Genomic DNA, 13,143 nt, shown 5'->3' with positions numbered 1-13,143 from the left:
GGTGGGCTACAGTCCATGGGGTCACAAAGAGTCTGATGCAAGTTAGTGACTAAGCAATGACAACATGCCAACTTTCACATGGACACAAAGTGACGTGGAGCCATGCAAATGATAAGCATAATAGTACTGCTTATAACTAAAAAGACTGTTGCTGTTCAGTCACTAAGTCATGACTGACACTTTTGTGACCTTCATGGATTGACTGTGCCAGGCTCCTCTGTCCATGGGGTTTCCCTGGTAAGAGTATTAGAGTGGGTTGCCATTTCCTTCTCCAAGGGATCTTCCTGACCCAGGGATCGAACCTACTTCTCCTTCTTTGGTAGCTGGATTCTTTACCACTGAGCTGCTAGGGAGGGAAACCCTGTAAAAGACTGTCAGTTCAGTCACTCAGTGGTGTCTGACTCTTTGAGACCCCATGGACTGCAGCACGCCAAGCTTCCCTGTCCATCACCAACTCCCGGAGCTTACTCAAACTCATGTCCATCAAGTCGGTGATGCCATCCAATCATCTCATCCTCTGTCATCCCCTTCTCCTCCTGCCTTCAGTCTTGCCCAGCATCAGGGTCTTTTCCAGTGAGTCTGTTCTTAGCATCAGGTGGCCAAAGAATTGAAGTTTCAGCTTCAGCATTAATCCTTCCAATGAATATTCAGGACTGATTTCCTTCAGGATGGACTGGTTGGATCTCCTGGCAGTCCAAGGGACTCTCAAGAGTCTTCTTCAACACCACAGTTCAAAACCATCAATTCTTTGGTGCTCAGCTTTCTTTATAGTCCAGCTCTCACATCCATACATGACTACTGGAAAAACCATAGCTTTAACTATATGGACCTTTGCTGGCAAAATAATGTCTCTGATTTTAATATGCTGTCTAGGTTGGTCATAGCTTTTCTTCCAAGGAGCAAGTGTCTTTTAATTTCATGGCTGCAGTAACCTTCTGCAGTGATTTTGAAGCCCAAGAAAATAAAGTCTCTCAGTGTTTCCATTGTTTCCCCATCTATTTGCCATGAAGTGATGGGACCGGATGCCATGATCTTAGCTTTCTGAATGTTGAGTTTTAAGCCAACCTTTTCACTCTCCTCTTTCACTTTCATCAAGAGGCTCTTTAGTTCTTCTTCACTTTCTGGCATAAGGGTGGTGTCATCTGCATATCTGAGGTTATTGATATTCTCCCCAGCAATCTTGACTTCAGCTTGTGCTTCATCCAGCCCAGCATTTCTCATGATGTACTCTGCATATAAGTTAAATAAGAAAAACAAGCAAATAAGTAAAAGACTGTAAATACCTAAGAAGTCTGGTAACCTAATCAATGACTACTTTATCCCTTGTTCAATCAATGTACTCCAAAACAAAAATAAAAATGAATAAATCAGAAGCTGTGTATCAATGTGAATGGATCTCTTAACTAAATGCTGAGTGGGAAAAAAAAGAAAAGAAAATACACAGTATGAGAACTTGCATGTAAAATTAAGAAAGCATACAAAGTAATACTGTATATTATAGTACAAGTGTCAAAAAGTAGCTAGGACACTGACTATCCAAATTCAGATTGGTTTCTTAGGTTAAGTGGGGATTACCTGGGTATTCATTATATTGTTCTTAATATCTTTTTTCTTCTCTTAACAATTTATTATGAAAATTTAAACAAAAAATGGAAAGAATTGTCCAGTGAACACTCATACATTTACCACTGAGATACTACAATGAATATTTTACCATCACATGTATTTCCCACACATGTGTGTGTGCTAAGTCATCTCAGTTGTGTCCGACTCTTTGTGACCCCATGGACTGTAGCCTACCAGGCTCCTCTGTCCATGAGATTCTCCAGGCAAGAATACTAGAGTGGGTTGCCATGCCTCCTCTAGGGGATCTTTCCAACCTAGGGATTGAACCTGCATATCTTACGTCTCCTGCATTGGCAAGTGGGTTCTTTACTAGAGCCACCTGAGAAGCCCCATTTCCCCTTACTTATATACATATTTTGGCTGCTCCACATGGCTTACAGGATCTCAGTTCCCTGACTAGGGATTGAATCTAGACCAAGGCAGTGAAAGCCTAGAATGCTAACCACTTGGCCCCCAAGAAGCTCTCAGTCTCTCAATATTATTGATAACTTTTTGTATGTCAGAAATGTTTTGCAATGAAAATTTTTTAAAAAGGGGGAATAAACACCAAGGAAAACATTCATACTTTTAAGAAATTGAATTATAACTAACAGAAAACACTATATTAGTTTCGGGTGTTACAACACAGCGATTTGATATTTTTATACATTATGAAATGATTACCACAAGAAGTCTAATAACCATCTGTCACTGTCCAAAGTTGTTACAATGTTGTTGACTATATTCCGTATGCTATATGGGCTTCCCAGGTGGCATTAGTGGTAAAGAACTTGCCTGCCAATGCAGGAGACGCAAGAGACGCGGGTTCAATCCCTGGGTCAGGAAGATTCCCTGGAGTAGGGAATGGCAGCCTACTCCAATATTCTTGCTTAGAAAATTCCATGGACAGTGGAGCCTGGTGAGTTATAGTCCATGGGGTCTTGAAGAGTGGGACACAACTGAGCTTGCACACACACACACACACACACACACAATGTTGTGCATTACATTCCCATGACTTATTTATTTAATAATTGAAAGTTTGTATCTCTTATTCCCGTTTACCTATTTCATCTCTTCCCTCCATCCCCTGTCACTCTGGTAACTACCAGTTTGTTCTCTGCATCTATGACTCTGTTTTGTTTTGTTTGTTTTGCTTTCTAGATTCCACAACTAAGTGAGATCATAGGGTATTTGTCTTTCTCTGTCTGACTTATTTCACTTAGCGTAATGGCTTCCAGGTCCATCCACACTTGTCTTGCCTCCAGCGGCAAGATTTCATTCCTTTTTTATGGTTGAGCAATATTTCATTGAATATACATGCCGCATCTTCTTTATCCATTTATCTATTGATAGGTTGCTTCCATATCTTGGCCACTGAAAATAATGCTGCAATAAACATACGCGTGCACATATCTTTTCAACTTAGTGTTTTTGTTTTCCTTGGGTAAATACCAAGAAGTGGAGCTGCCGGATCACCTGGTAGCTCTATTTATTTTATTTTATTTTTTGAGGAACCTCAATACTATTTTTCATTGAGGCTGCACCACGTTATATTCCCACCCACAGTGGAAGGGCTCCCCTTTTCTCCACATTTCTGCCACTTGTTGTTTCTTGTCTTTTTGATGATAGCCATTCTGACTATCAGAATGATGTGAGAGTGTAAGATAGGAAAACAAACGATCATCTCCGTATATTTCATGAGGAGCTATATTTAAAGATAATTAATTGCTTTTCATGATAGTCAAGCTAAATAGCTACATGGCAGGCCTTGGAGAGCTCAGGCTAAAAAGTATTCCCAATCTCCCTTATTTTACAGACTGAGGGCAGGGGTACTGAGACTCAGGGAGAGGTACTTGCTCCCCAAGTTCAGAAACTAATTGTTAAGGAGACAGAGCTAGTTTCTTCTCTTCTCTCTATTTGTTTGGGCTCCACCCTAGGCCTAGGCAAATTTCTGAAATGTCCAGAGACAAGCAAAGCTGAGTCCCTGCAAGCAGGAACTGCATTCTGGCAGGAAGGGGTGTGGCCCCTAGGCTGGTGCTCAGCATATTGGTCCTGAGCAGCCAGGAGCAATACCTGTTGGGCAATGGGCTGTGGTGAAACCTCAGCCTGTCTGTGTGTAAATACCTGATGGTGTTGAAATGCCTGTTATTAATCGGGTGTAGCTGCCCATGTTCAGGTGCTTTTGTTGTTATTGTTTAGTCACTGTCGTGTCCAGCTCTTTGAGACTCCATGCACTGTAGCCCAGGCTTCCCCAGTGGCTCAGCGGTAAAAAAAAAATAATCCGCTTGCAAAGCTGAAGCCACAGGAGACATGGATTTGATCCTTGGGTCAGGAAGACCCCCCCGTAGGATGACATGCCAGTCCACTCCAGTATTCTTGCCTGGAGAATCCTGTGGACAGAGGAGCCTGGCAGGCTACCGTCCCTATGGTTGCAAAGAGTCAGACATGACTGAAGTCACTGAGCTCACTCGCTCAGACTACAGACCGTCAGGCTTCTCTGCCCATAGAAGTCTTCCCAGGTAAGAAGACTGGAATGGGTAGCCATTTCCTTCTCTAGGAGATCTTCCCAGACCAGGGATCAAACCTGCATCTTCAACATTGACAGGCAGATTCTTTACCACTGAACCATCAGTTAAGATGCTTACTGTCCTACAGAGTCACTCTTAGAAACTCAGGAATGTAGGTCTACATTACTCATGCACTGGATTGTCCTGATTTATTCTCCTTGGGAGGTTCCCAGTTGAAGTTTTATTTTTTTGGCCATGCCAAATCTTAGTTCCTCCACCAGGGATCAAACTCATGCCTCCTGTGGTGGAAATGTGGAGTCCTTACCACTGGACTGCCAGGGAATTCTCCCCAGCTGAAATTTTAAGGACTGGAGGCAGGGAGGAAAAGGACCTAGGGATTAGAAAGTTGGTGTTAGTGCCATCTGCTGGCCTGTTTTTCTTTGGATAATTCATCTTCTCTCTCTGGGCTCCTGTCTGCCCTCCTGTCTGTAAAGTGAGGAGGATGATAAAATGATCTCCAAGTTCTCTTCCAGCTCCAGCTTCCCTTGACTTCATCATCTTGCATGATTCTTTGGGAGCATCTTGTGGGTAGGAGGAGAGCTGAGGGAAAAAGAACTTGAGCGTGGACAAATCCCTGAAGGGCAGATATGACTTCTGTGTTAACCAAGGCTGTATTCCTAGCTCTCATTTGTGTCTGGCATACAGTAGGTGCTCAAATACTTTCTTACCAAGGTGGAGCTAGTGATTTGTTAGTTTTGCTGTTGGCGGTAGCTGCTAGACTAGGCTGACATATTGGGTAACTTCATCCGAAGTCTGTTTTCTTTAGAAGACTCCCTGATGCGCAAATCTAAAGTAGCTCACTCTCTTGAACTTTTTCAGCGGAGGTGTAACCCCCAATCTGTGGGGCTGATGGCTGTAAGAACGAGAGGTGCCACTTGAAGTGAGAATTTAGCGCCATCTAGTGTCTGAATTTCAGCTTCAGCGTTGAAGCTGAAACTCCAATACTTTGGCCACCTGGTGCGAAGAACTGACTCGTAGGAAAAGACCCAGATGCTGGGAAAGATTGAAGACAGGAGGAGAAGGGGAAGACAGAGGATAAGATGGTTGGATGGCATCACCGACTCGATGGACATGAGTTTGAGTAAGTTCTGGGAGTTAGTGATGGACAGGAAGGCCTGGCGTGCTGCAGTCCATGGGGTCGCAAAGAGTCAGACATGACAGAACGACTGAACAGACCGAGTGTCTGAATTGGGGATCACAGGAATGATTTCTTTATTTTTCTAGGTATCCTGTTTCATAAAGGAGAGATAAATCCAGTTGTGCCAATTAAAATATACCAAGAAAACCCACTATTTAAAAGACTCCTGAATATATTTACATGTGACATGAAGGTTATTGTAATATGTATACTCTCCCCCTACTTAGAGCCCTCTGAAAACTTAGATAACAATAAAGTGTTTTGTTAACAGGAGTCTTTTGTTAGTAGAAGCTTAGAAAGTCCTTAAGGCTCTATCCTTCCCACATCCAGCTAGTTCAGAAGGGCAGGTACTGACCCTTAAAGCAGCTCAGTCTAGAGCTGACTGCTTAGTTGTTAACATAAGTATCTGAGTTTTATGTCATGCATTAATTAAAACACATTTCTTATCTCACTCAATCCTAGTGATTATCCTAGGGAGTAAGAATGACTGTCTTTGACTAGTTGATCATTCACTGCAGTTGAGAAAGTTTCATTAATTTGCCTATACAGTAATTGTTGGCGAGAGGATTCAGACTCACATTGGTCTGTCTCGAACAACTGTTTTCTGGGTACTAAAGATCATATTCTTTTTGCCAAAAGGATACAATTTACATCCCATAATATCCATAATTTTCTTGGGCTCCAAAATCACTGCAGACAGAAACTGTAGCCATGAAATTAAAAGACACTTGCTCCTTGGAGGGAAAGCTATGACAATCCTAGACAGTGTATTAAAAAGCAGAGACAACACTTTGCCAACAAAGGCCCGTATAGTCAAAGATATGGTTTTTCCAGTAGTCCTGTACAGTTGTGAGAGTTGGACCATAAAGAAGGCAGAGCGCTGAAGAAATGATGCTTTCGAACTGTAGTGCCTGAGAAGACACCTGAGAGTCCGTTGGACAGCAAGGAGATCAAACCAGTCAATCCTAAAGGAAATCAACCCTGAATATTCACTGGAAGGATGGATACTGAAGCAGAAGCTCCAATACTTTGGCCACCTGACACGAAGAGCCGACTCATGGAAAAGACCCTGATGCTGGGAAAGATTGAGGGCAGGAGGAGAAGGGGATGACAGAGGATGAGATGGTTAGATAGCATCACTGAATGGATATGAATCTGAGCAAACACCTGGATATAGTGAGGGACAGGCGAGCCTGGTGTGTTGCAGTCCAGAGGGTCACAAAGAGTCGGACATGACTTTGCAACTGAAAAACAACAACAATGTCCAAGGATACAACTGTACATACTTGTACAGTGTATATAATACTGATGGTTAGAAATTGGGTTCTGGAGCCAGATTACCTGAGTTTAGATCCTTTGGATATAGAGAAAGATACTGATGGGCTCCAAGCCTCCATTTCCCATTATAAATGGGGATGATGCTAAGAATACTTCATAGGGTTGTGTGAACCTTAACAGAGTCATTACATCTCAGGTGCTGAGAACAGTGCCCTTTACACAAAAAGGTGCTCCGTAAATATTACTTCAAAACTGACTGTAAGGCAGGGAGTTGAAAATATCAGTTCAGTTCAGTTCAGTTGCTCAGTCTTGTCCAACTCTTTGCAACCCCATGGGCTATAGCATGTCAAGTGTCCCTGTCCATCACCAACTCCTGGAGTTTACTCAAACTCATGTCCATTGAGTTGGTGGTGCCATCCAACCATCTCATCCTCTGTCGTCCTCTTCTTCTCCCGCCCTCAATCTTTCCTAGCATCAGGGTCTTTTCAAATGAGTCAGCTCTTCGTATTAGGTGGCCAATGTAGTGCAGTTTCAGCTTCAACATCAGTCCTTCCAATGAACATTCAGGACTGATTTCCTTTAGGATGGACTGGTTGGATCTCCTGGCAGTCCAAGGGACTCTCAAGAGTGTTCTCCAACACCACAGTTCAAAAAGCATCAATTCTTTGGTGCTCAGCTTTCTTTATAGTCCAACTGTCACATCCATACATGACTACTGAAAAAACCATAGCCTTGACTAGATGGACCTTTGTTGGCAAAGTAACATCTCTGCTTTTCAATATGCTGTCTAGGTTGGTCATAAATTTCCCTCTAAGGAGCAAGCGTCTTTTAATTTCATGGCTGCAATCACCATCTGCAGTGATTTTGGAGCCCAAGAAAATAAAGTCTCTCACTGTTTCCACTGTTTCTCCATCTATTTGCCATGAAGTGATGGGACCGGATGCCATGATCTTAGTTTTCTGAATGTTGAGCTTTAAGCCAACTTTTTCACTCTCCTCTTTCACTTTCATCAAGATGCTCTTTAGTTCTACTTCACTTTCTGCCATAAGGGTGGTATCATCTGAAAATATAAGTCTTATGAAATGAACTGACTTGTAGTTGGACAGCAAAATGCACGTTGAGAATTTTGAGTCTGAGCATCTCCAGGTGGCCCTGTGTACTAAGACCCTTGAAAGTCCCATCATTCACTCACATCTGCTTCTATATCCATTTAGGACCCTTGTTTGGCTCTCAAAGGTATTTGGGATTTTGATCCTTGCTGTGTATGAGATGAAGTAATGGAAGGAAACTGTCACCCTCAGAAATGGAAACTTTGGACTCTTTGTAAATCTCTTTTAAGGTCTGCAACCTCATGTTGGAGATCTTTAGGTTCTCTTGTCATGCAGTATGGTTTCTCCTGCCAAGAAAAAGGGCTCTGCTAGCCAAGAACTAGGCCCAGCTCTAGCTTTACCTTCCTTACCTCTTTCCACAGATGTCTACTTTTCTCCTGTCCCTCCCAGGGAGGAACCAACTCCCAGAGGTCAGAAGGGGTGCTAGAAAAAGTGAGTGAGATTCGTAAGAGAAACACCACCTAGAATCCCAGGGACTCCTAGAATCCCTGGAGTCACTCTGCAGAGAAAGTCTGTTCTGTGAGGTGTCAAAGCAAGAGTCTTGGAAAACTACACGCAGACCAAAAGGGCAATTTCCCTCCACTGCCAGAAGGGGGCAGTGTAGTGCAGAGCACCGAGAGGATATAACCCTCGGCACCTCCTGGAGCCGAGGGTTCTAGTTCAGACTCTGCTTGGCAGTAGCAGTGATCTGCACAATAAGCTTGGCCCCATTTTCCCTGATGTTCAGCTTTAAGGTTCTGCTGTTCTATTAGGAGACAATGGGATGAACTAGCCAAGAACTCCAAGTTGGCTTATGTAAGTAAGAAACCGGAAATGGGGGAGGGGGAATGGGGGAGGGGTGATAATGGGGTGGTGGTGTGCACAGCTGAGAAGTTTCTTTTGTGGGGGATTCAAAACCTCTCTATGGGGCTTCCCAGTAAAGAATCCACCTGCCAGTGCAGGAGACCCAAGAGACAAGGGTTTGATCCCTCAGTTGGGAAGATCCCCTGGAGAAGGAAGTGGCAACTCACTCCTGTATTCTCACCTGGAAAATTCCATGGGCAGCGGAGCCTGTGTGTCTGCAGTCTCTGGGGCCCCAAAGAGTCGGACATGACTGAGCAACTGAGCATGCATGAAAACCTCTCTACTGAATGCAACAGGTGGAAAAAGCCTTAAAACGGCTCTTTTAGGATCACATGCTTAGGTTGGGCGGCCCTGTCAAACCACCCCAAGGAGTCTGGAATGGAGCATCATACCCTGCTCCTGTCCTTGTTGGTGCCAAAGCTTAATCCCCCCAAAAAACATTTACAGTTACAAACAGCACTCACTGGTGGTTTGCCCATCTCTGCATTGTGTAATAGCCAGAGCCTATTTTTTTCTTGATGGAAATTCCTTCCAGAAATAATGGCTGATGTAGAGCCTGCAGTGGCCTCAGGGTGCCCCTTGGCAGAGGTTAAAAAGTGAAGTCAGTAGGCAAAACCCTTTCTGGCTCAGCAGCTCCATGCAGTTACCTTGGTTGCTAGGATTTAGAAGCCCCATGAGAGGCCTGGGAGACCCTGATGATTTGGGGCAGGGACTTTTTCCATTGAAGTCATTTGATTGGTGCCCTCAGAAGTCAGAGACAATGAAGTTGTATCTTAAGACAGCACCAAGGGAGAGCTTGTCATTAGAAGCCTGTGTGCATGCTAAGTTGCTACAGTCATGTCTGACTCTTTGTGATCCTATGGATTGTAGCCTGCCAAGCTCCTCTGTTCATGGGATTGTCCTGGCAAGAATACTGGAGTGGGTTGCCATTTCCTTCTCGAGAGGATCTTCTCCAGAGGATCAAACCCAGGTCTCTTATATTTTCTGCATTAGCAGGTGGATTCTTTACTACTAGCTCCACCTGTTATGCATCTCTGCTGCTGCTGCTGCTAAGTCACTTCAGTCGTGTCCAACTCTGTGCAACCCCACAGACGGCAGCCCACCAGGCTCCGCCGTCCCTGGGATTCTCCAGGCAAGAACATTGGAGTGGGTTGCCATTTCCTTCTCCAATGCATGAAAGTGAAAAGTGAAAGTGAAGTCGCTCAGCCGTGTCCGACTCTTCATGACCCCATGGACTGCAGCCCACCAGGCTCCTCCGTCCGTGGGATTTTCCAGGCAAGAGTACTGGAGTGGGTTGCCATTGCCTTCTCCGTTATGCATCTCTATTGGTCTCTAATTCTGCCAGACTCACTAAAAAGCCAGCTGCAGAAGTGTAAACTCTGGGCAGGGTGCCTTGTTCAGAAGCCTCTTACCAAGCTTCCCATCTCCCAGCCTGTTCCTACATCCATTGGCTGTGGACCTCTTGCTTCACTTCCTGTTATTACCCTTGCATTTCTTGGAGGAGGCAGGATAGCCTAGGGGCTAGGAGGAACACAGGCTCTGGACCTCAGCTGTCTGGGTGTGTGACTCAGGGCAAGTTCCTTAACTCCTCATTGTCTTGGCTCCTCACCTGTAAAATGGGGGTGATTTTAATAGTACCTGCCTCACAGAGTATGTGTGAGGATGAAAGTACTTAGCACTTACACTATGAGGATGAAAGCACTTAGCACCTATACTACTAGTACTTAGTATAGGTAGGCACTTGGTAAAGATTTATTGAATATATACATTCAGGTCTACATTGCAGAGGCTTGTGGATGCAGAGGAAAAAATCCCGGAAGAAAACGTATTTAAAAATCACTGTCTCTACTTGAGGTGGATAGAGGGACTGGATTTGCCCACCTGTCTGAAACAACTAGATACTAATACACAATAAGCTTACTAAATGTTTGCTGTCATTATTGTTTTCACGCTTCAAATCCCTGCTCACAACAAGTGTGTGAAGCCTGTTATAACTATTAGCCTCATGTTACTGCCAAGGAAATTGAGGCTCAGAGAGGTTCCATGACTTGACCGAGGTCACTTAGCTAGTCAGTCAGGGGAAGAATCAAGAGCTGAACATTCTAGAAGCTGTGTTCTGGACCATGCTATCATGTCTGGGCATGCAGCCACATGTTTGGTTAAATCTGCTTAATGAATGACCCCAGCCACCTGGAATGAGACCGTCTCCATCCTCCCCCTTCTTCTCTTTTATCTTCAGCCTCTTCCTCCTTGGGTCCGCCCAGGCAAGTCTTGAACACGTTCCTGTCTCTCCTATTCAGAAAGAAAAGAACAGAAAAGAAAACCTCCGGTGCTTATCCTGCCTCTTGCCTTCACCCACAGGCCACCTTCTCGGAGTCACCTGCGCTTGTCTCCTTACCTTCTCTCAGTCCAGTGATCTGAATTCCCCTCTGTGTGGTCACACGGTTCCTGTGGAAGTCACCAGTGGTTTCCGAGATCTTCCTGTTCTCATTTCCCTTGATCTGTGTTCACTAGAAGTGCCTGCTCCCTTCCTTGCTGTCCACGTTACCTCACACTTCTGGTTTTCTTCTCACTTTCTTGGCCACCCCTTCCTGGGATATGTGCCATCTTAATCAGACCTAAGGGCTTGATCATGGGCAATCCTCTCTCCTTGCTCTATCTTCTCTTCCTGGGTGATGACCTCTGTTCCTGGGCTTAACATACCACCTCCATAGGCTGAGGACACGAGAGTTTCATCTCCAGCCTTGAACTCTCTCCTGAGTTCTGAGCCAGCTCTGGGTAAGGGCACGCTTGGTGTTTTAAGACCTCGCAGCAGACTGTCTTTGGAACCCAGTTTCTATTTGGGGAGATGAGACAAGCTGTTCTCTCTTCTGGTTCTCAGCCATTCACAAACTCTCAGCCCAGAGCTTGGAATCTTTGAGGTGCAGAGATCATCAGAGGTCATTTACACTTTTGCTGAAGAAACTGATCATCCAGGGTTGAGATAGCAAGCATCCAGGGGTGACAGTGCCCCTGGCAGCATCCGTGATGTGCCATTTTTACATGAACTTTGCTTCCCTCTTGTCTGAATGTTTCCAGTGACTGGGTCTCTAGCCTTTCAGATGCACCAGTGAGCCAACTGTCTCTCCAACCCAGGGAAGAGATTGCAGCCAAGATCCATGAAAGGTTCAAGCTTACTGAATTCGTTGTGCCCCAAACGATCTACTCCTTTGAAACTCTCTCCTCCTCCAGTGAGCCGTAACAGAGTAAAGGTTTCTTCAGCTCCCTGGTTTCTCATGTCAGAAACATGAATCTTATACTTCCCGTCTTCCCCACTCTCTCATCCAGTCACCAGATCTCCCTGATACGTCTTTCTAAACATTTCTCGAGAACGTTTCCTGCTCCCCACTGCCACGACTAAGGTCCAAATCTGAAAAATAGTGCATATATCCCAGTATTTGTGGTTTATCTCTCTTCCCTTCTTCCCATCCTTCCTTACTTCCATGATGGTTTCTCTTTCCCACTCGTTGTCCTTCTCCACCCACTTCCACCAGCACACCCTCTCTTCTCCTCATACAAGACTCTCTTTTTTCTTTATCATCACTATTTCTCAGTCTGTAGTGTTTAAGCACATGGTCTTAAGAAGTGCCTGGCTGGGGCTTCCTGGTAGTCCAGTGGTTAAGAATACACCATGCAATGCACTAGTTCGATCCTTGGTCCAGGAAGATCCTACATGGCACAGGGCAACTAAGCCCATGCGCCACAACTACTGAGCCTGGGAGCCCCAACTAATGAAGACACATGCCCTAGAGCCCGTGCTCCGCAACAAGAGAAACCTCTGCAGTGAGAAGCCTGCACACTGCCATTGGAGAGTAGACCCCCTCGCTGCACCACAACAAGAGCAAAAGTCCACGAAGCAATGAAGACCCAGCACAGCTGCAAAAGGAAAATTTTCTTTTAAAAAGTGCCTGGCTGACTCGAGGGCTCCCTTGTGAGACTGTTTCCTATTAAGGCCAGGACGCCCCCAGCCCAGCCCCAGCCCCCAGCTCTCATTTCTGTCCTGCCCACCTACTCTGCCCGGTCCCTCTCTCTCCATCAGCCTCAGCTCTGGCTAAGTGCAAGGAGGGCTCCCTTTAGCAGGTGTGCCCCTGGTGACCCGCCTGGCTGCTAAAAACACGGCTCTTACTGCCAGGCGAGAGCTCTCCGTGTGGCAGAATGTTTATGGAACTTATCCTCAGAAAGATCTGATCTGGCACCTGGCAGTTTTAAACCACCAGGAGGGATCCCAAAAACCAACTTTTTTTTTTTTCACTTTCTCCAAGGAGCATTCTCAAAAGCAAAGGCAAATGACATTGCTTATGGAGAAAAAAGAAAACCACACGAAACCACCACCAACACTGGGTAATTATAGAGGGTGAGCGAGACTCTGTCAGCGATGGTGAAAGAAGGCTGGTTTTTTTTTTTTTTTTTTTTTCCTTTAGTACTTTTCACGTTGGAGGCAAAAGAGCCACGCTCTGCTACATTCCTGTGGACGGTCCCATCTTTTACCAGGATGGATCTGGTCAGGGCAAAATCTTTTGGTTCTGAGTAAGGGTGGAACGCATAATACGTGTTTTTTGGG

This window comes from Bos indicus, chromosome 5 (genome assembly GCF_029378745.1).
Source record: "Bos indicus isolate NIAB-ARS_2022 breed Sahiwal x Tharparkar chromosome 5, NIAB-ARS_B.indTharparkar_mat_pri_1.0, whole genome shotgun sequence".
NCBI classification, from domain to species: domain Eukaryota; kingdom Metazoa; phylum Chordata; class Mammalia; order Artiodactyla; family Bovidae; genus Bos; species Bos indicus.
Note: the sequence above shows the minus strand (reverse complement) of the source record.